The sequence below is a fragment of the Rhinopithecus bieti genome, unplaced genomic scaffold (assembly GCF_001698545.2).
Source record: "Rhinopithecus bieti isolate Rb0 unplaced genomic scaffold, ASM169854v2 scaffold_19969, whole genome shotgun sequence".
NCBI lineage: Eukaryota > Metazoa > Chordata > Mammalia > Primates > Cercopithecidae > Rhinopithecus > Rhinopithecus bieti.
In genome coordinates this window covers 3538515-3561602 of record NW_016810434.1, presented here as the reverse complement: position 1 = coordinate 3561602, position 23088 = coordinate 3538515, and positions in this window count along the sequence as shown.

Here is a 23088-nt window from a genome sequence, read left to right as displayed (position 1 = left end):
AAGCTACCATTACATTGGCTTTTTATTTTACTTTATTTTATTTCTGAGAAGTGCCTCTCAATCTTATTGTTGCTTCCTTAAAGGTAAAGGGCGTTTTTTCTCCAGCTTATTTTAAGATTTTCTTTTTCTTCCTGAATTTCACTCAGTATTTTTCTCACTCGAGGTTTGCAGAAATTCTTGAATCTACAGGTTGGTATTTTTCTTTAATTTTAGAAAGTGCCCAGCCATTTATACCTTGTTTTCTCCTCTCTCTTTTCTCCTTCTGAGACACAAGTTATACATGTTTCTTATCTATCTTGCACACCTCTCTCTCTCTTTCACCCTCCTATCTTTCTGTGCTTTATACTTTATACTGTGTATGTTCTATTGAAATACTGTCTTTCTCTATAGATATGCCCACTCTTCTGTTTAAGCCATCTGTTTACTTATTAACTGTAACTAGCATATTTCTTAAGTGAAGGTTTTCCTTTTGATCTTTTTATAGATTTCAACTCTGTAGAAATTTTCAGTCCTGTCTTCTACTATTTTGAATATGTTAAGTTACTCTGTCTTCTAACATTTCTTGGTAATCTTTCCTCATGGTATGCCTAGCGATTTTTTTCAGTCTATTTTTCTAAAGATAAGTACTCATTTCTAATAGTTCCACAATACCATTCTCAATGTAAAACAAAACAATACTTCCTTAAAGTAATGAAACATTGTTTAGTAGGTGCTGATAGACTTGCTGTTCTTTTGTATAAATAAATTATAAATGGAATATGAGTCTCCAGAGATAGCTGTCATTCCTTCCGAGAGGATGTATTTGATCTCTGGGAGGCAGTTCGTTAGGGAATATTCTCCTTATTCCAATTACAGATTGAAGTGATTTAGGACTGGGTCTCAGTAATTGTGAAAGTTGTTTGTCTATTTTTGTTGTTGTTGTTGTTGTTTACTTTTACTCTTAGCAGTATGTACTCCCGGCAAGATCTCAATCTAAAGCCCGTAATGTTTACCTGAACTTCTCCATGTTAGCAACTCCTGAGCTCCAGTTCTTGACTTCTCAGACCTCTGCTATGCTGAACCTTCTGCACATACTCTGATTTTATTGGCTTTTGATGGCTGGGTGATGCCATTCAAGGCAAAGAGAACAATATGAGAAAAATGATGGAGGCAATAAAAGCATGGAATATTGTGTATGGTCAGCATACCAGAGAAGTAGCAAAAGATAAGGAAATTAATTTAGGTAGATTAAATTTCCAAAGTGTCTTGAATGTCACAATAAAAATTGGGGATTTATTTTATTGGAGGAAAGCCAAAGCTCTTAGTGAAGTGGATTGCTGTGGTTACTGTTTATACTCTTCCTATGGGCTAGTGCCCTAGTACTTTTGGCCAAATTCTTTTCCCTTCCTTATAAAGGACTCAGTTAGTTCAGTTTGGGGTGAAGGCCATAGAACTGTCAGGAAAATTTCCTTTGGGATTTTGCCAAGATGGGAAGAACTCGTAGATCCCTATGTTAGAAGGAGACTTTTTCCACATATATTCCTAAAGAGTTTCTGACTGATTCCTTTTTTTTTTTTTTTTTTCTAGCGCAAACGCAGTCGCCAACTACCACAAATTATGCAGTCGAGTTTCCCACATTTGGGGAAATCGCAGGCATCAGCACATCCGGAGTGCAATGGATAAACCTCACCTTGGGAAAACCACCTTCATGATCATGGTATCTCCCCTGCCAGGTAAGTATCTGACTGATTCTTAAGGGGAAAAAAAGTAAACCAAAAAAAATCAGTATTTCATTTCTAAAGATTAAGATGTGAGGTCGGTGATCCCCTTCGTAATTCCACTCTTCCCTATGATAGATAGGTTTTCAAACACATCTACTTATAAAATGCAATCATTATTCAGTAATATGAAAATGAACAAAAGCTACACATTCTGAAATGCAGCAATTGTTATTTCCATGACTTAATTGTTTTGCATTTACTGTTTCTTCAAGGTTAGAGATTTTCTTTTTATCCTACAGACATTAGCAAGTTGTTTTCTATTATATTGATTTGATTAGAATCCTCAAAAAGTCATTTTAGCCTACTGGAAAATCTTTAAATGTAGACAGATATAAATGAATTTTAATTGTTTCTGAGAATATGTATTTGAGTAAAAGAGATATTTTTAAATTCCTCCAATACATACTTTAATTGAGATTTTCATTCATTAACAGCAAAATACTTTGTTCCTCATCACATTTAAAACATATATCCTATTCATACTCTCCTTTAAAATGGTTTTTTAATGATTGGGTGGATTTTTCTATATCTTGGATGCCATAGAAGGCATTGAGACTCAAAATTTTCCTTGGGGCAAAGTTAGGGGAATTGTGCCCTTTTATACTTCAATCCTGTAGCTTCTGGTGACAGGGATTATGAATTCTACCAAGTTTTCTCTACCCTCAAACCTCCATGAGATTAACACAAAAAGTTTCTCTAAATACTAATATTTTCCATCCCTACCTTTTTGACCATGACAGTGATTAAATTACTGTCTTGGAAGGATTAGTCCAGGAGCCATGAACAGAGGGAGATGGGCAGGTCTATTGTAATGAAACGCAGTGAAATGGGAAAATCTATTGTAAGCATTTTGACATAGGCCTTTCAGAGACTGAAGTTTATGGATTAGAGCAAATGGGATGAATCAAAGACTTTCTAAAACAGCAGGCAGAACTCGTAGATTTTTATCTCTCAAAAGTTGATACAGCATAATCAGACATAAACTGCAGAGGTCTCAGTATTAGGCACACATAGCACGAGCCCGGTGGCCCATCTCCTCATTTCCAGTAACTAATGCGAGCCTAGCACAGAGTAGGATGCACAACAGTTGTTCGATTAATTAATTTACAAATAATTTAAAGTGAATGACCACACTGTCACAATTCTTTTAATTGGTAATTTCTAGTTTCAGGTTTAAGTGAAAATATTTACACATAATCATAAAACTCAGTCCTTTAGAAAACCTATCAAAACGTTTTGCAGTTTCTTTCAGAAATTAATGTAGACAGTATTGAATGTTTTGTAGCAATCATTGCCAAAGCATGTCAGGACTTTTCTAGCTCCCTAAGACACTTGCTCAGAATACGGAAGTGCTCAATTCAACAAACCCTCTCTGTCTTTTGATAATGCCAGTACCAGCTTTGCTAAGCCCTGTTCCATGAAGAATGAATTCAGAGTGCAATAGTTGCTTGAGTCTAAAAATTCTTTCAGCAACTTTATCAGTAGAACGAATTTCTTAGGTCAGAATTTCCCAACAAACATTTGTTCATCATGATATTATCTGAGGCAATAAGGAAAACAAATGTGTTCTGGGAATCTCTGTGAATTTTTGAAATCCTTACTTAAAGAATCATAAAGTCTCTTTTCCCCTCTACCTACCTCCAGCGAGCATTTAACAGTCTATTGTGCAACGGAAAATAGAGCACTGTACCCCTAACTCTCCCATTGTTTACGCTGATAAAGGTATTGGACTGGACAGTGCTCCATAGAACACTCGGGGAAACTCTGATCTAAGGATGTCATGCACAATTATCTCTCTGAGTTTAACAAATGTTTATTGAATAAACACTTCGTATTCCTCAAAAGCTTGTGAGCTATGAGCTATGCAAAGACAGGCTAGAGTCATTCAATTATGTAATAGCGGTTAATAAATGACTAAAGAACATATTTACTGACTGACTGACTGTGCTGATGGAAGACCAGGCCACTGTACCTTTGGGGAAAGCATCTGCAAGCTATGTAGGGAGCTGAAATGTTCAAGGCACCTGAGACAATTTTCTCTGCCCTAGTGAAACAGTCACTTCTATAAGTCAGTCTTGCTTCCTTCTGTAAGCATTGAACTATGGTGTCAAGATCACTTTTATATTGTGTAAATTATTCCCTGAGGCAGGTGGGAAATTCCACTTCAAGAAAAATTGCGAGAGAAAGATTTGTCTCCTGCTTCTCCCAGCTTGCTGCCTGACTGCCAAACACACACACACACACACACACACACACACAGACTCACACACACATACGCACAGGCACACACACACATGAGACTGTCCACTCTCACCTGCTCAGGGAAAGTGCCTGTCTCTGGAGAAATCATTGCAGCACAAGGAATCCAAAGGTGGGACTGAGGATGGATGAAGGACTCAACAATGCTCAGAACTAGAGATCCCTTCCCTCTCCCTGGCCCCTTCCATGACTGTTCAAAAAAGTCCCAAAGCAGGAAGCCCATTAAAAACATCTACCTACAAACACAGACTGTGGAAGAGAAGGACGAAGAAAAAATCTCACAAAGAAGAATCAAGTTTTCCACTCACTTTGTCATTCCCTCTGAGATCCTCACTGTATATCCTTACAGACCCTGTTTTTACTTTGTTCTACATGGGAAATCCTGCTTTCTAAAGTAGAATGTTTGAGAAAGTGACCACTAAATGAGAACATGATGAAGAGTTGAGAGACTGGAGGTGTTGAAGACAAGCTTATCTACTTAATTTGCCAAGATCCTAGAAGACTAATATTGTTTTTCTTTATTGAAATGCTGGAAATTCTTACTGAGTCTCCTAGTAACCTCCTTACATTTTGCTTTAGGTTTAAAAAAAGAAAAAAAGCAGTATTATTTAACGAAACAATTCTTGAGATGTTTATACTTTTCCAAAACAACGTAAGATACACAAAAATAAATACGGGGACAAAATTTTAATGATAGAGCCATAGAACTGCATTGTTGACACTAACCTTTCAGTGTCACTCTGAGACGGAGTCACTCGAAGACTCAGGATAGGAAAGGTCAGGGCAACCTCTAATAACGTGCTTCGTTTGGAGTAGTTAAGAGGATATCCTCCATGAGCACTTGACAGTATTTCTCCCCAAGAACCTCCCCTCAGACCAGAGGACCAGATGGCTTAGGTCCACCCAGGACACCTTGTGTCAGCATACTGTAGGATATGATGCCCTACTCATCCTCCTTAACTTGCATACTAGTAGTAGCTAATGACCACATTTATTGTGTGAGGTGCTCAATGCTTATTATGTACAATCTTGTTTAGTATCCATAATCACAAACACTCCAAGAAATAGATATTATGCCAAATCCATAAGTAAGAAGATCAAGGATTTACAGATCCTCATTAACATTAGTGTTAAAGGATGTAACTGCAACTGCAGTGTTCTTTCTGTTTCCCACAGCTAGGTTATAAAGCAACTATATCTGCTCTCTTTCATTCACGTCTACTCAATTTTTTTTTCCTAACCTCGAATTGACTCTTTTTCTAATGATAACAGAATCTTAGAATTACATATATAAAGACTATAAAATATTTAAACTGACATGCCCTCAAGTAACCATTATTCAAGCAGAAATTTCATTTGAGAAATTCGAGAAATTTTTATCCAGAATCACCACCAGTCCTCACATCTTTAGACTGTCATCTGCAGGTCTCTTTTTTACAGTACTTGGCCATAATTCCTTTTCACTGGGTAACCGCTAAAATATTTCTTTTAAATATTATCCCCTTGCTACTTGCATCCTCCAATGGTGGCAAGCAGAAGGAATACCTTAGAGTTACAAGAGTAAATAAATACAGAGAACCCTGTGCTCCTTGTCTATGCCTTGCCTTCAGGAACATGGCATAATTCAGTCTGCATGCAGCCCTGAACTGAATCAATATTTCATTCCATTACTTTCAATGGGATTCTCATTGCCCTTCCTAGAATAATTTAATTTCTCTCACTTCTCAAATTAAATGATGCCTGAAAGTTTCAGCTGATGAACAGCTCCTGTTTTACTGTGGGAGGCCTTCCTTCAGGTACATGGGGCATTCATCTTTTACCATTAGTGAAGGTCATTAGCTTCAATATAATGCCTTCTCTCTCTGACATCCACTACAGTAGTAATACTCTCAGCGCCGTAATGAAACTCATTTCCATGGCTCTGGATAAATAAAAGCAGATTGTCTGGAATTTTTTTGACCATGCATTTAAAGAAAGTACATTGATGAAATGGAGGAAGGCATTTATTGGGGGTTCATATAATTACCTAATGTATAGTATTTTTTATTATTGTTGCTTACGTTTGTAGTGCAATATTATATTAAGAGTGGCATTGAGGTAATTCAAATACTACGCATGAAAAAAATAGAAAAGTATACCTCATTAGAAATTTAGATGAAAGTAACCTCAATGTTCATGGTATTATTGGTTAACATTTATTGAATGCTAGACATTATTCTCAGTATGTTTTCAGCATGACCTAAGCTAATTTTAATGAGGGGAATAACTGGTGTAGCATCACATGACTATTAAGAGGAAGAGGCTGGATTTAAGCCTGGAGAGCACTGTGCTTGTGCTCTGAACCTCCACACCATACTTCCTGTGAAATCCAACTCAAGAGAACTCTGAGCCACACATTCTAGCACAGTTCCCCAGCTAGGAAGATAAGCAAGGCCCAGCTGTGCTTGGAAAATCAATAGAGACAGTTTTTAAAAGTACATGATACATTCATGGTTTCCCTCAGACAATGGAAACACACACACCCACAAATACATTGAAACCACAGGAAACTGTAAGTAGCAATCTCCTCTTATTTCAGATTATAAATCAGTGAATGAGTCAAAAAATTTATTGAGTATCTACATACTATACATCACTGGGCATCTCAAGGGATCGTGCTTTTGCCTTATAACTTGAATTCATAAGTGTATCATATCACCTGTGGTCTATGGGGTCAAGATACAAGTGTGCAAAAAGTTACTGTTGCTATGGTGAGTGCACATAGTAGGTTATTGATGTTGGAGGTTGCTGCAGGTGCTAGTCGCTCATCTGAAGCTGCTTATGAATTGAAAACAATCAAAAGAGGCCAATAGCCTCTTTTTCAGTATAAGTTGTATTAAAGGGTTGATGGAGGACCCGTAATAACCCATGTATAAGGTTATCTGATAGAGTTGAATTGGAAAATGAGGTTTGGAACTGAAGCCAAGGTGAGGTTTTCAGCTACCTTGCCCCCAAGTCTAATCTCCCTTGGGTACTACCTACAGAAAAGGTTCTGTCCACAAAATGCAGTAAGTGCCCTCATTCATAGAGGGTCACCTCCCACACACCAGGAACTTGTGAAATGAAGAGCCAGGCGAAGTAGCTGGACCACTAGTGTTCTCTAGGAGACAGGGCCTGCTGCTCAACTCCTGCGTGGTTTTGCACAGTGAGCTGGACTTTCTGACCAAGCTGTGACACAGGCAGCAAAAGACAGGGGGGCTAGAGTATATTTCCTAGTTTGAGGTACTTTCTTCTATAGAATATGGGCTGTCAGATCACTCTCCCTCCACCTTCTTGCATCTGAAAAGGACATCACTACTTCTCTCACAGATGGGAAGAGAGGCTGGAAAAAGACCTCCAATCTAGAGAAACAGGTTTGGAAAGGAAGGTGGCAGCTCAGCCTGTACGGACAATGCAGGCATGTAGGGTTGCATCAGGATGAGGAAAAGCACAGCAGACATGGGCTAACTTCCAAGAGGGGGTGGAAACAAGGCGAGTTCAAAGGAGAAAGGGATGGTTTGAGTGGAATCTTGGAAGATATGGTAAGATAAGAAGACAATTATTGGCCAGACAGAAGAGGCAGAAAAGGTCATTCTAGACACAGAGCGGGATGAGAAAATGCTCATAGGTCCAGGGACAGAAGCACCTGCAAAGGCACCCACTCCCTGTCCTATAAGGTGGCAGTGGCCCCCTGAGCCCAGAAACCTCAAGATCTCCTGGGGAAGTCTCTTAGGGCCACAAGGTTGTGAATGTCTGAAACCTAGCAAGTACATGGCCATCAGCACGCCTGCCTGGATTCAGCCAGGGTGGCTCCTTTTTGTTGGAATTAAAATAAATAAACTTTTATCTGAATAAAGTTTTCTGAAAGTTAAAACATAAAATTTTAAAAGACAACAAGACACCACATTCATGAGCTGAAGAGCCAGAGCCCTGAAAATAGCTACTGATGTAACAGGCATGCTCTGTTGTCGTAAATAGAGTATCTGCTCTTTGCAGGCAGGGGCTGTGTTCACATTTTTTGGACGTGACTTTGGCACTGTTTCCTACAGATAGTGCTTGCTAAGCGGTTCGTCTCTATGCCCTTCCTGGGATCACTCTGGGACAATTGTCTCTCTCCTCAACACCTTTCAGACCTTCCTCCTTTTTGCTACATACATAGACTCCTGTTTCTCCACGCTTTCTTTACTTACATTTTCTTTACTTGTCTCAGTTGTTTCACTCATACAGAAATACACAAGCATAATGACACCTATGTGCCAGTCCTGCTGATGCCCCACCCAGGTCTCTAAACAAATGTTTGTGCAGCTCAGAACAACATGAATATCCAGGAGCAACAGCGAGTCTACAGGCAGGCGGGTCTCATCCTCCAGAAACCGAGGGGAAGAAAAAAAAAAAAAAAAAACTGGGAATGGAGCGAGAAAGCATATGAAATAAAACCATAATACTGTTGCAAGTAAGATAAAGGTCAATGAATTTCAAAATGTCAAATGACAAAAGTATAATTTCCCTTCCAGTTTGCAGTTAGTGTAGTTTAGTCACTGCCAAGTCTTAAACCTTTCTGACGTCGTGTGCATTTTTAGTCTCATAGTAGCAGTTTATGAGCAATTTATTCAAGTGTATATTAATATCCTCATAAATGTCAATCAGCACCTTAAGTGATGTGAAAATTTTTGGTAGATAGGTTATATCTTGGGTGTAATAATTGTGCATTGATTCAAATATATAGACGTCTGAAGTCCTATTGGGGGTAGTGTGGAAGGTAGAGTTGCTGGGGATTGTGGGTGGCTGGTGGCTACTAAATTTTTCGATGTTTCATACTCACAGATTCTTTAGGGATAATAAAAGTGTCCAAGTCACAAATGATGGTGGTTCTCTGGATATTTAGCAAACTTTTATTGAGTTTCTATATATGACAGGCATTGGGATATCTATATCTATCTATCTATCTATCTATCTATAAATAGATATAAATAGAGATAGAAATAAATTAGATATTTATTTATTAGAGATAGATAGATAGACAGATAGATGGATAGACAGACAGATATAGAGATAGAAAGCTGACTCTTTAGAGACTCTTTGGGAAAAACACACTGCAAAAGCTAAAGACATTGTGGGCACTCAATAAAATTTGTATTGATGTTATATTGTTGTAACTGCTAATCATAAAACAAATGGCAGTGTTCATGTGCCAAGCACTTGGCATGCATGATTTTCATTTGGGGGTAGTTGTCACTATCCTTATTTTAAAAATAAAGAAATTGTGCTGCAGAAAAGTTAGAGGACATTTCTGAAGCCCCACAGCAATTTAAAGGTGAAGCCAAATTTTTAACCCAATACAGTCTGACTCCAGAACTCAAGCTCTTTCCACTGCATATTGATGCCCTACTGAATATCAATAAAATAATGCTCAATAGGGAGGCCGAGACGGGTGGATCACGAGGTCAGGAGATGGAGACCATCCTGACTAATGTGGTGAATACCCCGTTCTCACTAAAAAATACAAAAAACTAAGCCGGGCGAGGTGGCGGGCCTGTATCCCCAGCTACTCGGAGGCTGAGCAGGAGAATGGCGGAAACGGGAGGCGAGCTTGCAGTGAGCTGAATCTCGGCCACTGCACTCCCGCCTGGTGTCAGAGCGAAGACTCTCTCAAATAATAAATAATAATAATAATAATAATAATAATAATGCTCAATCATTACATTTTCAAGATGAACCAGACCCATACAGCAGTCTAATAAGCATGCAAACCAGTAACACCACAGTACATATTCTTTCAAGCTTTTCCTAATTTTCACTTAAATGTCCAAGCAAAGAATCATTCTCAAGTTCCCTAAGGAATACAATCCATGCAATATACTTGATTGGTTTATTAAGTATCTCCTCTTCCCTTGTTGTCTCTCTCTTTTTCTTTCTCTCTCTCTTATTCAGTTCCTAGCATAGTACCAGATGTTCCAAAAGGTCCAAATAGCTGAGGATTCTTAAAGCATTTAAACCATTGAATGTAATCATTCCTTTTCTCTTTGATCCCTGTGCAAGTTTATGTCTGTACTCAGCAGGGTATAGAGTTATGGAATGAGAAATGCATAGCCCCTCCCCAGGCAACTAACATGCAAATAGCCTGCTTCAGCATGTCACTTCCATGGCAGTGGTGACAGCAATGTCTAGGGGAGAACAGGAAACAGAGAGATTGGAATCTATAAGTGAGCTGGAGAAACTTCAGAAAAAGTAGACATTAAACAACCCTAAAAGGAAAGTAGGAAGAAGGATCATGTTAATCGTAAGTTGAAAGAACACTACCCACAGACACTAAGTGCAAAAGTGTGTGATGCGTTTGGAGCAAGTGGGCTCTACCATTTCGCTAGAGTAAAAGGAATCTGAAGAGCATTGTGCATATCTTCTCTGCTCCTGATGTTATAGCAAAATACCATAGAATGGATGATTTATTAAAAATGGACATTTACAGCAAGGTGAGGTAGCTCACACCTGTAATCTGAGCATTTTGGGAGGCCAAGGTAGAAGGATCACTTGAAGCCAGGAGTTTGAGACCAGCCTGGGCAATAAAGCAAGACATTGTCTCTACAACAACAAAAACAGAAATTTTTAAATAGCCAGCATGGTAGCGCAAACCTGTAGTCCCAGCTATTTCGGAGGCTGAAGCAGCAGGATCATTTGATCCCAGGAGTTCAAACTGCAATTAGCTTTGATTGCACCACTGCACTCTAACCTGGGCAACAGACTGAGACCCAGTCTCAAAACAAAGCAAAACAATCAGAAATGTATCGCTCACAATTCTGGAGGCTGTGAAGTCTAAGATGTCCAAGATCAACGCACCAGCAAATTTGGTGTCTAGTGAAAGTTTATTCTCTGCCTGTAAGATGGCTCCTCTTGCTGTGTCCTCACAGGGAAGAAGGGGTAAGAGAGGTCCTCAGGCCCCATGTCCTCACACCCTTTTATAATAGCACCGAATCCTATGCATGAGGGCAGAGCTCTCAGGGCCTGACTACCTCCCAAAACCCCCACATCAATATCAACACCTTGGAAATTACATTCCAACATAGGAATTTTGGGGGACACCGACATTCAGACCCATAGCAGTGACAATCAGGGTTGGAGAGCTCTGTGGGATCAGATAATGAAGGAAATGAATTTCACGCTACAGAACTTAAATTTATATTAAGTAAGAAATGCAGCCAGGGAAGGTGGTTTACACCTGTAATCCCAGTTCTTTAGGAGGCCAAGGCTGGCAAATCACTTGAGGTCAAGAGTTTGATACCAGCGTGACCAACATGATGAAACCCTGTCTCTACTAAAAATGCAAAAATTAGCTGGGCGTGGTGACAGGTGCCTGTAGTCCCAGCTACTTGGGAGGCTGAGGCAGGAGAATCATTTGAACCTGGGAGGTAGAATTTGCAGTGAGCCAAGATCACATGAATACACTCCAGCCTGGAAGACACAGAGAGACCCTATCTCAAAAAAAAAAAAAAAAAAAAAGGGCAGAAATGGAATGAAGGGGAAATGACATGGCTCAACTGTGTCCCCACCCAAATCTCATCTTGAATTGTAACTCCCACAATTCCCACATGCTGTGGGAGGGACCTGGTAGGAAGTGATTGAATTATGGGAGTGGGTCTTTCCTGTGCTGTTCTCAAGATGGTGAATGAGTCTCAGGAGATCTGATGGTTTTAAAAACGGGAGTTTCCCTGCACAGACTCTTTCTTTGCCTGCCGCCATCCATGTAAGATGTGACCTGCTGCTCCTTGCCTTTCACCTTTTGCCATGATTGTGAGGCCTTGCCAGTCATGTGGAACTGTAAGTCCAATAAACCTCTTTCTCTTGTTAATTGCCTCGTCTCAGGTATGTCTTTATCAGCAACGTGAAAACAGACAAATACAGGAAGGGTTTTGATAAGGAATGCAACCTAGTTAGACCTTCGTTTTAGGAAAATAATTGGTGAAAGAATAAATAGGGGAGGTAAAACAGTGAAAGGATTGAGACCAGATTTTAGCAATAGCATGGGGTTAGACGGTTTTGTTTCGAAGGGGAGTTAAGTGCTTTAGAATTCTGTTCCCTCTCTCTATTCTCAAAGAATGTATATAGTAACACGCTTTTCTAAGATGGTGGAAGATGACGTGGTTGGTCTATGTCATGTTCCGCTCCAGTACTGGAAAATCTCGCTTTATCCCTTTCCTCTTTACTCATTGAGCAGGATGCAGTGTTTTCTGGGAAGACAGTCAGTGGGCTTCAATGAACAGAGGTCTTGGTTGTTCCCTAAAATGTTGAATGAGTACCTCTCAGAGACAAGATGAAAGTCTTCAGAATGATTTGAGTATCTTCAGCTATGGCCCCCTAAACAATAAAAAGATTCTCAGGAACCGAAGACAAACAAAGTAACTTCTAATACAGAATTCACATTATATCATCCCATACCATTAGAGCATATTTATATAGTGCTTTCACATGTATAGTATACTTATACGCGTTATAATGTTATTACAATTTGAATCTATGGTATTATGAATTACATATACTGTTATATATAATTCCATAAGCTCACATAGCCTCATGTACAAATGTTTGCAAACGTGAATGAATAGATTTAATGTATTAAAACAATTTCAGAGAAAAATCTTCAAATAATAATATTTTAAATAATCAAGATTTAGGAAATTCAGCCCTTTCTTTCTCTGGAAAGGCAGTTTAGCAATTCAGCTACTCATATAAATCTTCTAACAATTTGAATGTGGAAAACTCTGTGGCAAATTTAGAATTATAATGAGGTTCAACTTCAGCTTCAGAGGAGAAGGAAAATTTTCTCGCTTAGACTGAACTTCCCTCAGGAAAAAAAAGAAAACACAATAATATTTCAACTTAGATTAATGAGATTAATAACAACAGAAAAATCATCAAAACAATTATAATACAGCCAATTAGCCAATTTGGGACAGAGGAATATAAAACGTGCAGTTTTTATGTGTCACTGGCCCTATAGGACACAGAATAGGATGAAGTATGAACAATGACAGATATACCAACATTGGGCACCTACTGTGGATCAGAACAGAATTAAACAGAATTAAATTATTTTATATATTATCCTATTGAATGCTCACAGAAGCTCTATGAGACAGTGTGGAGTGTATCTTCTAAGTTTACTAGGAACTGTCTCTGAATTGTCCAACAATGTGCTAGATGAAACAGTAAGTGATGCCCCCACCTGAAGACAGGTTATATTTTCCTGCAAGTGCTCCCTAGGTCTCTAAGTACTGAGCAGGTGGCATTTCTTATCATGGCCCTAAACAACTGGCATCTAATCTGTTATTACATTATAGTTACATACAACACCAGGTGAAGTCACAGAGCATCATGAATCACTGCCAGCTTTGTGTCTCCACTGTTAAGGTCATTCTCATGCTCACCCAGTTAAAGAAAGAGCAACAGAGGGCAGGGTCTCTTCCCTGGAATAAGTCACAGTGGCTCCATCTAGCCCCAACTGCATGCATCTCTGCAGAAAGCCAATAGATCTGGGTAAGCAAGTGCCTTTCTTGTTGACCCTTTACTTGTAAGTTTCCCCAGGAACTTGTTCCTTTTACCCATACTATGTGTTCTATGTGTTACTATGAGCTTAGAGAAATGTAAGTAACCTATTAGAAATCAGTAGGAGGTATATGAGCTAGGATACAAACCTTAGTCTATCTAATAAGAAAGCGATTCTTGTTAGTAAGATTAACCAGTCGAAAGTCACAGCCTTACTAAGTTGTGAGGCTAGAACTTCAACCAGGTCTGCCAACTCACAAGCAGCACTGTTTGTTATCACAGCCCACTCTTCCTTAAAGGGTGAACTTAAAACCATCTGCACCATAATGACCAGAGGTGCTTATTACTATCAAAATTTTAGAGTCCTACCTCAGATTTATGGAATCATAGTCTCTGATAGTGACGACCTCAAATCTGCAATTCCTAATAGGAACCTCAGGTGATCCTGATGAAGTTGAAAGTTTAAGATGCATTGCTTTATAGAAATTGTCCTGAAATTGCCACAAGAACCTATATGTACATAAAGTGCCCAGGGTGGTGTAAGGCAAGGGCCAAACCACACATCTTCTCTATGCATTGAGGAAGTCAATCTCTCAGGAATGAGACATTCATGAAGCCTAACTTCTTGGAATAAGTAGTAGGAAACAAGAAATGAGGAAGGTTTTGTGATATCACAGGGGCTTTGAGGATCCTATCAAAAGATCCACCTGAATCTCCCATATAAGTGACTTCTGATACATGAACTCAGAGAACATGATTGCCTAGTCAAGAGAGGTCCAAGGAAGCATACATACCCTCTTACAAACTTGACAAAAATACCTATACTTGCTTCAACCATGGTCTATTCTTAGCAACACCAAGGCAGGTAAGGAGGAGTACAAGTACAGGCTTTAAGGGCAAGAGCTATAGTTTTCTTCCTTCCCTGGAAAGTAAACAAAATGTAACTTGCTTCTAACATTCAGGGAGAACCAGTGATGAACTCACAAAAATGTGGACCAGATGTGTGCCGAAGCAAGACAGGGTGGAGCTGCCACAGTCACTATGTGGGTAGAAGTTTTATGTAGTCCGAGAATCATGCTCTGCATTCACCTCATCTTTTATTCACCTCTTCCTTCCTCTCTTGTCTCACCAGAGAAAACTTGGGCTCCAATTCAAAAGGAAGCTTGGGCAGAAGCTTGTGATTGAAAAATATTTTACCTAATTCATCAGTGTTAAGTGTGTCAAAAAGCAAACCTTCCAAGCACTGCTATAAATCACTCTGCCTAAAACAATAGGAAATACATTGCTCGAATGCAACAGCAATTGCTATGAATTCCAAACAGTCAAGCAAAAGACAAATGCAAGCCTTCGAGGGAGATATAATTTCATGGTACTTTTTGAAGAACTATAAATTTTCAAAAAAGTAAGTGGGACATATCTAACATGGTGGAAACCAAAGAAAAGATGATTAAAACCTGAAAGGATACAAATAAAAATGGATTTTATTCATTCTGTACAGTGCTTGGTACATAGAAGATGTTCAGAAGTTTTTGTGATGAATTTATGAATAAATTCCAAGACTCTTGCAGTTATTACTGTGGTTTCTCAAAACAGTTAGGCTTCACCCTCAACATTATAAGAAATTACAGAATCACTGAAGGCCTGTAGAGTTGTCCATTTTATCATTGGACTGGCCAAAGACCCTCACATAGACTAGCTGTACCCATTCAAGCTTTGGTGATCAGGCAGTTTACTTCCATTTTACTTAGTTGAGTTTTGTGTTGATTTCATTTTTGTATGTGTGAATACATGCTTAGAAAGAAGATAATGATACTTCCTCCCAAATGAATCACCAATTCAGACTGGCAAAGAGAATGGGAGTGGCTGTGTCTATTCCTGTGATTGGGGTAATAAAATTTCAGTAAACACATTAGTGTGTCTTTCCTTAAGATGGCTATCAATACCCAAGCAATATTTAGGCCAAGTACAAAGTGTGCTCTAAATAGGAAGCTTGTAGAAGCTTCAGTGAGGGTCCAGTATCAATAACAAATTTCATCTTCTGCTATAATTATGTTATCAAAGTGAAAGAGTTTAATAAAAAAATTGTCATAAAAATGAATGGTTAGAACTGTGTATTTATGAAAAAGATATATATACACATATATACATTACATATATACACATATATATAAAGATTTCTTTGTTTATTTGACAGTAAGAAAAGCATTGAATTTCTGTTTTGCAACCTTTAAAGTCTTTCAATAGCAAAGGGTCATTTCCTTAATACCTTTTTTCCCAGTTTATCAGAAGATCTCATAAGTGTTTCCTTGACCAGGTCATTTTATGCCTCTATTTTTATTTCATCTTGCAGTTTATCAACTCCTCAAAGGCAAGATTTCTTGACTATGTTCTTTGTGGCTCCTTTTTTTTCATTTAATCCCTTTTTCAAAATGGTCATTGGTATTTATATACCAGAAAGCAATGGATATTTGTTAATATGTACATGCATACACGCACAGTTTCTAAACAATGCTAATATCATCACCTCTGGTGATAAAATTAAGAAACAAATTAATAACTAGGCCCCTTTTTTCAGATAATCTGTTTACATCTGTGAGATGAAAATTCTGTCTCAATCTTCTACATAACTTTGGTCCAGAAATTCCGTCCTCTTTCATCCTTGCTTCCTAACATGCAAAGTGTTTTTCTTTCTATTGTTTTTAACAATAAGTACTGAAGCTCTCCTAACTGTCCCCTCAAAACTGTGAACTGTTAGTTGGTTAATATTTCAAAACTTTTGTATGAAATGCCTATATTTATAAGTCCATATCTAAAACATTCACGCTTATATGTGTGTATATATACATATATGTATACACACACATATACATATGTATACAGAAAGAGAGAGACAGAGATACAGAAAGAATGTCTTCACATCCATTTTCCACACAACAGAAAGAATGATCATCTAAATAAGAAAATCAGCCCTAGCACTGCTGCAAAGTGGCCTCCTGCTGGATCCAGATATTTTACCACAGCTCTCATGGTTGCCATTGTCCCTCCTGATCAGTATTATGTGGTCATCAGGAGTTCCTTTCTAGTCCTCATGCATATAAAAAGCAACCTTATTTATTCCAGGTCCCTCACTTGAATGCTTTCCCCCTAGATTGCTACTTGGCTGGCATATTCTCAAACCTGAGATCTCAATATAAATGCCATTTCCTCAGAACTCCTCTCTGAAACTACAGTTCTCCCTTCTACCCCATCTAAAGTGGCCTCCCCAAGTTTCTATCACATTACCTTAAATATTTCCTTGACATCACTATAGTTACCTTATGTATTGTTTTTATTGTTTACCCTCTTAAATAAGAGAGTAACAATATGTAGAGGTATTGTTAGTGTTGCCTATAACATATCACCACCAATCCTGACATACAGTAGATGCTCAATAAATATTTGATAGGTGAATAAATCAAGGAAAAACTGAGTTCATAATTCACATATCATTGAATAACTTGCTTTTTTCCCATGAACAATGAACTATGAAAACAGTCTTATGTCAGCACATACACAGCTTTTCTTTCTAGTTGCTGAATTGTAGTCCAAAATGTGGCTACATATCAGTAAATTAAGTACATTTCTATTGATGGATGTTCAGGTTTTTTTTAATCTCTTGTTATCAGACACAGTCCTGAACTATATAGATTCGCATTTGTATTTGAATATTTTTGCACAACTTGTTCTGCAGGATAGATTTCTACGTGTGAAACTGCAATAAAAGGTTTTAAATATATGTAGATAAATTAAAAGGCCCTCAATGAACACTGTCAAAAACTACAAAGGGTCTGAGATTTTTACCCAGTTGATAAGTCAGGCTGACACAGGTTCATGGATGCTGGCAGAAGAGGACATGAGACTCCTGTTTTAGAGGCAAAGGACTTTGCTGTTCATGTCACTGCAGGCAGTCTGATTTTTATGTTTGCTATGGTCTAAATCACCCCCCAAAGGCTCCACCTCCCAATACCATCACACTGGGAATTAGGGCTTCAACATATTAATTTGGGGTGGGAAACAAAACACACATTAACACTTATATATAACAGGCTAAGAATGTGATTGTGGCACATGATTTGGTTTGAAAACAATTGATCATGTCTCAGATTGCTTTCTGTTAGCTGTCGCAGCTGGTCCCTTCAGACCTTTTGACGTGTCATGGATGCTGTGGTTAGCAGACTGAGTAGCAGAGGAAGTGCAGGAAGACTCCAAGTAGCAACAATTACCTGTAAAAACCAAGTGTGAAACTCTGGGAGAATTCTCTTGCATTGCACCTTTGACCTTCTCCATGTGGTCAAGGAAACATTACACAGAGTTCTATTATGAGTACACCCTTGAGTCAACGAATGCAGGACAGCTGCTCTGAACTCATTTCCTCGGGACCTCTGGGTAACCCGTGTGTGACTTTGGATAGCCTCCTTAACCTCTCTTGGTGTCTTTTTTTCTTCTATCGGAAAAAAAAAATAGTTTGAATAACCCTTAAAGATACCTTCAAATAAAGATCAGTGATGCAATAAATATGATCTATATTTTTACAGTTGAATTTTTTGTAGAAGCAGGATTACCCATCAGGGCAATAGAAAGAGGAAAAATACATTTTAAATTATCAATTAATCCAAGATAGTCTTTCTTCAACTTACAGTTGCTTTAGATACCCCCTTCAAAAGGATTTGATTTTCACTAGTCCTATATCCTCAGCCATCACCCACATCTCCCAGCCAAATATGATCCTGTAAGAAAGAAAGGAGTAGAGAAACCCACCCAAAGCATCCCACAGAGATGGAGTAAGGCAGAACTGGGCTCACGTACCTCTTCAGCCACCGCAAACCAAGTTTTTAGTCTCTCTAAAATATTTTTTCCTCATCTACATTATGGGGTTCATAGACTCTAATGGGGGCATCAGAAGCCGTGAAATAATTGTGCTAATAATTATAGAATTATAGCTGTAATGAATGCTAGAAACCCTTTAAACATTGAGTCCTGACTTAGATAGAGAAGGTCAAGAAAGCTGGAAAGCAATTTCTGAAGGTGCTGAGATAGGAAGGTTGAAGAAGGCAGCATGCCAGGCTGCAGAAACATATGTTCAAGGGCTCAGGAAAGCATGGAATACTCAAGGGAACAAGAGAAAGTGCAGTGAGCCTGAGGAAACAAGGAAGAAGATAAGGCTAGAGAGTTGGGTGTGGTTCAAATCAGGAGCCCATACAAGTATCATCCAAACCAAGACACACCTGAGAATAAATGGGGCCAATTTTAATAATTATGCCAGGATAACAGGTATGAATCAGCACTGTCCATGGAAAATGAGAGAATTGAAGAGAGGGAAGCCTATTAGGAAATTATTGCAGAAACTAGATGAAATAAAGCATATTATGAGAGAGATATATTACAACTAAGAAATCTTGGATATAGAAGGTGTAGTGGGTCTTGTAGAATGCAACGAGATTTTGGTGGTGAACGAGTAGTAGATAAAAGCAGACTTCTCTTTCCTCTCTGGAGGGAGACCTGCCTTGTGTTCTAGCAGGGAATAGAGGAATCATGTGTATGGTCCAGCCTAACTAGCACATGAGCACTTTCATTAAAGAAATATAACAGTTTCTAAACATCAACATTGGCACACCAGTGAACACTTCAGATCAATGTTCCTGCATGTGTCGATTGTACTTCATGAAATATTTGTCCAAGAAATGTAATTAACAGGACCCCGTGCAGGTTTCAGATGTTCATAATATCCCTCTGATTTTCAAGAAATCACAGCTTCCTTTGGCGTAGGAATCAACAGTCATTCACAACCAGAGTTTATGCTAATTTCAGAGGCAAAGACAGCTTCAAGGTTAATCTATCCAATCTGTTTTGCTCATCTGTTTCCATCTAAATCTTTACTACAGCTTAAGAGTTGAAAAGGAAAAGAGCAGAAGGCAGCGAGCAAAAGGAGGAGGAAAGAAGGAAGGGAAAGACGGAGGGAGGGAGGGAGGAACTATTATGCTAGGAGGGAACTAGGATTCATCCATGTATATTTATTTGTTTGCCCTCATGTTTCCGTAAGAAAACATAAGGTAGGAACCAAACCAATGTGAACTCAAAGTGAACCTACTGGGCTTCGCTTCTAGGAAGAAATCCGAAATCTCCCATAGCATAAAGCTGTATTGGCATCTTTTCTGGAGTCAGAACCCAACTTGTGAAAGGGAAATTTTAAATAGGCTTGAGAAAAATAAATGAGCATGTTAGTAAGACTGGGCACTTTTAGTAAGTGGAAATAAGAACTAGAAATGTACTTATTTTAGAACAATTTTTGTGATGAAATATTGACCTTCTTGTTATCAAGGTCACAGTTTCTCTCTCTTGGTCTCTCTCTCTTTCTGACTCTCTCAGATAGGGTTAGCCCACAACCCAAGATGAGATAGGAAATGTCTGCTCTGACCCATTCCATCTTCTCTCTTGGGGCTGCTTGACTGCCCTTGGCAGGGCCTACTCATGTCTGAGGCCTTTGGTGAAAACCTGGGTCCCACCATTGTCCCTTCCCTGAGATATTAGAGTGAACATCTCTTTAATAGCCTAATACCAGTGACCCACAAAGGGAAGTCCCGAGAAAATGTTTCCCAGGATTTACATTTTTTAATGAGGATAAAAAGGAAAGTGAAGGAATCAAATTTCAAATGTGGAATATCAGACACTGTGGACTGGAATGGAAAATTATACATATATATGCATATTTGTATACATATAATATATAATGAATAGAGAGCAAAGGTACAGGTGTCATCAGCTAATGTGATATAGGAAATACCGGTTCATTATCTACCGCTCTGGGACTGCCTGTACCGCGGCCAGGTAACTTGTAGCGGGAAAAACAGAAGTACTACCCTTCACTCTAAGGGAGCTTACGTTTCTTGAAAACAACATCTATTACATAAGCAGATAAGCGGGTGCTTTTTTCTTTTTATAAAAGAAAAGAACAGAGTTCCAAAGAAGAAGGTGAGGGTGGAACTGGGCGCTTACTCGACTCTGAGTGGTAAGGAAAGGCATCCTGAGGCCACAGTGAAGTGAGACCTAGGCTGCCATGCCAGATTTGAGGAAGTCCATTCCACTGTTCATATTTTGTTCATATTTCCTTCCAATCATTTATTGTGTACATGTATCACAGTTTAGAGCATCTTTTTTGTTTTGTTTTGTTTTTAGACCGAGTCTCGCACTGTCGCCCAGGCTGGAGTACAGTGGCGCCATCTCGGCTCACGGCAACCTCCGCCTCCCAGGTTCAAGCAATGTTCCTGCCTCAGTTTCCCAAGTAGCTGGGATTACAGGTGCCCACCAAGCCCAGCTAATTTTTTGTATTTTTAGTAGAGATGGCATTTCACTGTGTTGGCCAGGTTGGTCTCAAACACCTAACCTTGTGATCCACCCATGTCAGCTTCCCACAGTGCTGGGATTACAGGCGTGAGCCACCGCGCCCAGTCCAGAGCATCTTTTATATTCTGTTTTCTTCCTTCCACTCAGTGCTATATGAACAGCAATTTATCAAATTGTAACCTTCATAAATATTTCTAGTTGTTACTTAGTATTTTCTTAAATAACTCTCCTTAATTTACCAAACTAATTAGGACATTTCCCATTATTGTGAATAACACCTTGGTGAGTACCTTATCATATAAACAATTATATTTCAAATTATTACCTAGGATACAATCCTAGAGTTGGGATTATTGGATAGACTGTGACCACTAAATGTTTGGTACATATTGTCATTTACTGTGTATGAGTCATTATCTCATAATACACTGACTAAAGTTGTTACAATATCTAACATTTTTATTAAAAGAGTGAACATGAAAGCTTGCATTTTGATTTGCTTGGCTCGATGTCTTTCAATTGACTGACATACCTTAGCAGCAGATGTTTCCCGAGGTGCTAGCCGAAAGAGTCACTGGACAGCAGTTACACATCATGGCCTATGCTCACCTGTGGGACAGATTCTTGCAATTCCAGCCCTCCCAAGCCCATTGCACTGGCTCCTAGGGCCAGGCAAAAGCTCTCATCCAGGGTGGGATTCTGGATTGCCTGTGTCTCTTTTGTCACATCTGGGGAACTTCAGAAAGCCTGATCTCTACTTGCCTTTGAAAGACATTTCTAGGACTCTGACATGTTTTTAAGGAAGCAGGGATGGGAAACATTGTGAATGGTCACGAGTAGGGACTGCTGCTCCACCCCAGCTCTCACCCATTCATGAGCCCCAACTCTCTCCCCACTTAGGGAAAGCACCTTCCACATTTAGCCCTTACCTGAGAAGTGTAGTTAGTGTCATTACCAGCCCAAAGTTTATATAAGACTTGCCTGTGGCCCGCTTATAGTAGGCGTCAGGTCCTCCACCCCCAGACCTAGAGTCACAATGTGGATCTAGAATCCTGAAATCTGCATTTTTCAAAATACTTCCCCATACAGGTAGAGGCTAATGTGTGCACCTGCTTAAGATCCATTGATTGAAGAGTACTCCATTACTCCTTAAAAGCTGGAAGATTTCCACTCCAAAGAGTGGACTTTGTGCCAATCTCTAAGCATTCAGTCAGTTGTTTGTCTTTGCAGCACTTAAAACCCTATATAAACAGACTCAAGCAGACCCAGCACACCATCGTGATCCGCAAGCCCAGACTTGTAAAGGTACTCAGCTTAGGATCTCGGAAAATCCCTGTTTCCATAAACAAACAAAGGAAGGAAAGGTTTAACAATCACCCAAAGAAAGCCATTCAGTAGAGTCCAAAAATCTTTTTATCCTAATTATCTGAATAATTAATGCAAAGTCAAGCTAGGATATAATCATGTTTTCAAAGTTCATCAGACTCTGGTGTAAAAGAACACAACCAAACCAACATAGCTCCAAAAATCGTAATCAGAGATGTTAAAACGACTTACGTTCTGTCTGTAGAACAAAACATGTTCTTTAAAGCAGTAGCTTATGAAAAGAATCAGTAGTTAGCACGTAATGTATTTTCTTTTATAAAGCGATAGGATATTTGTGATTGCGTGCCCCGTTGTACAAAGTTCACAAAAACATTATCTGTGATCAATGCCGAGTATGGACAGAGAATTTCATATTGCCCTAAGGGAGAGAGTCTTGGTTGCCTTCTTAACAAGCCAAGGAACCATTTTTAAATCCTGCTGAAAAACACATCAAATGTTGGAGGGACGCTGCTTTAGTCAGCAAGTGTGTAAATGGAAAATCAACATTTGAGCCCAAAACAAAAGAAGGCTAGTATTAACAACTAATATATAAGATGTTTAAAACTATTTTGTTTCTAGCTTTTCAGTTAACACCGGTTACTAAATTCAACATATTGAGCTGTGTTACTCGCTCACTTTATTATGAACAGTGTGTTACTTGCTCAAAGGAGAACCTCCTGTGCGTGGCTGGTAATACAAAGCCTCTTCCCTCAATCTTCAGCTACAAGTGACTTCTAGTGGTCAGGCATTCAGGATGAACTCAAAGGCA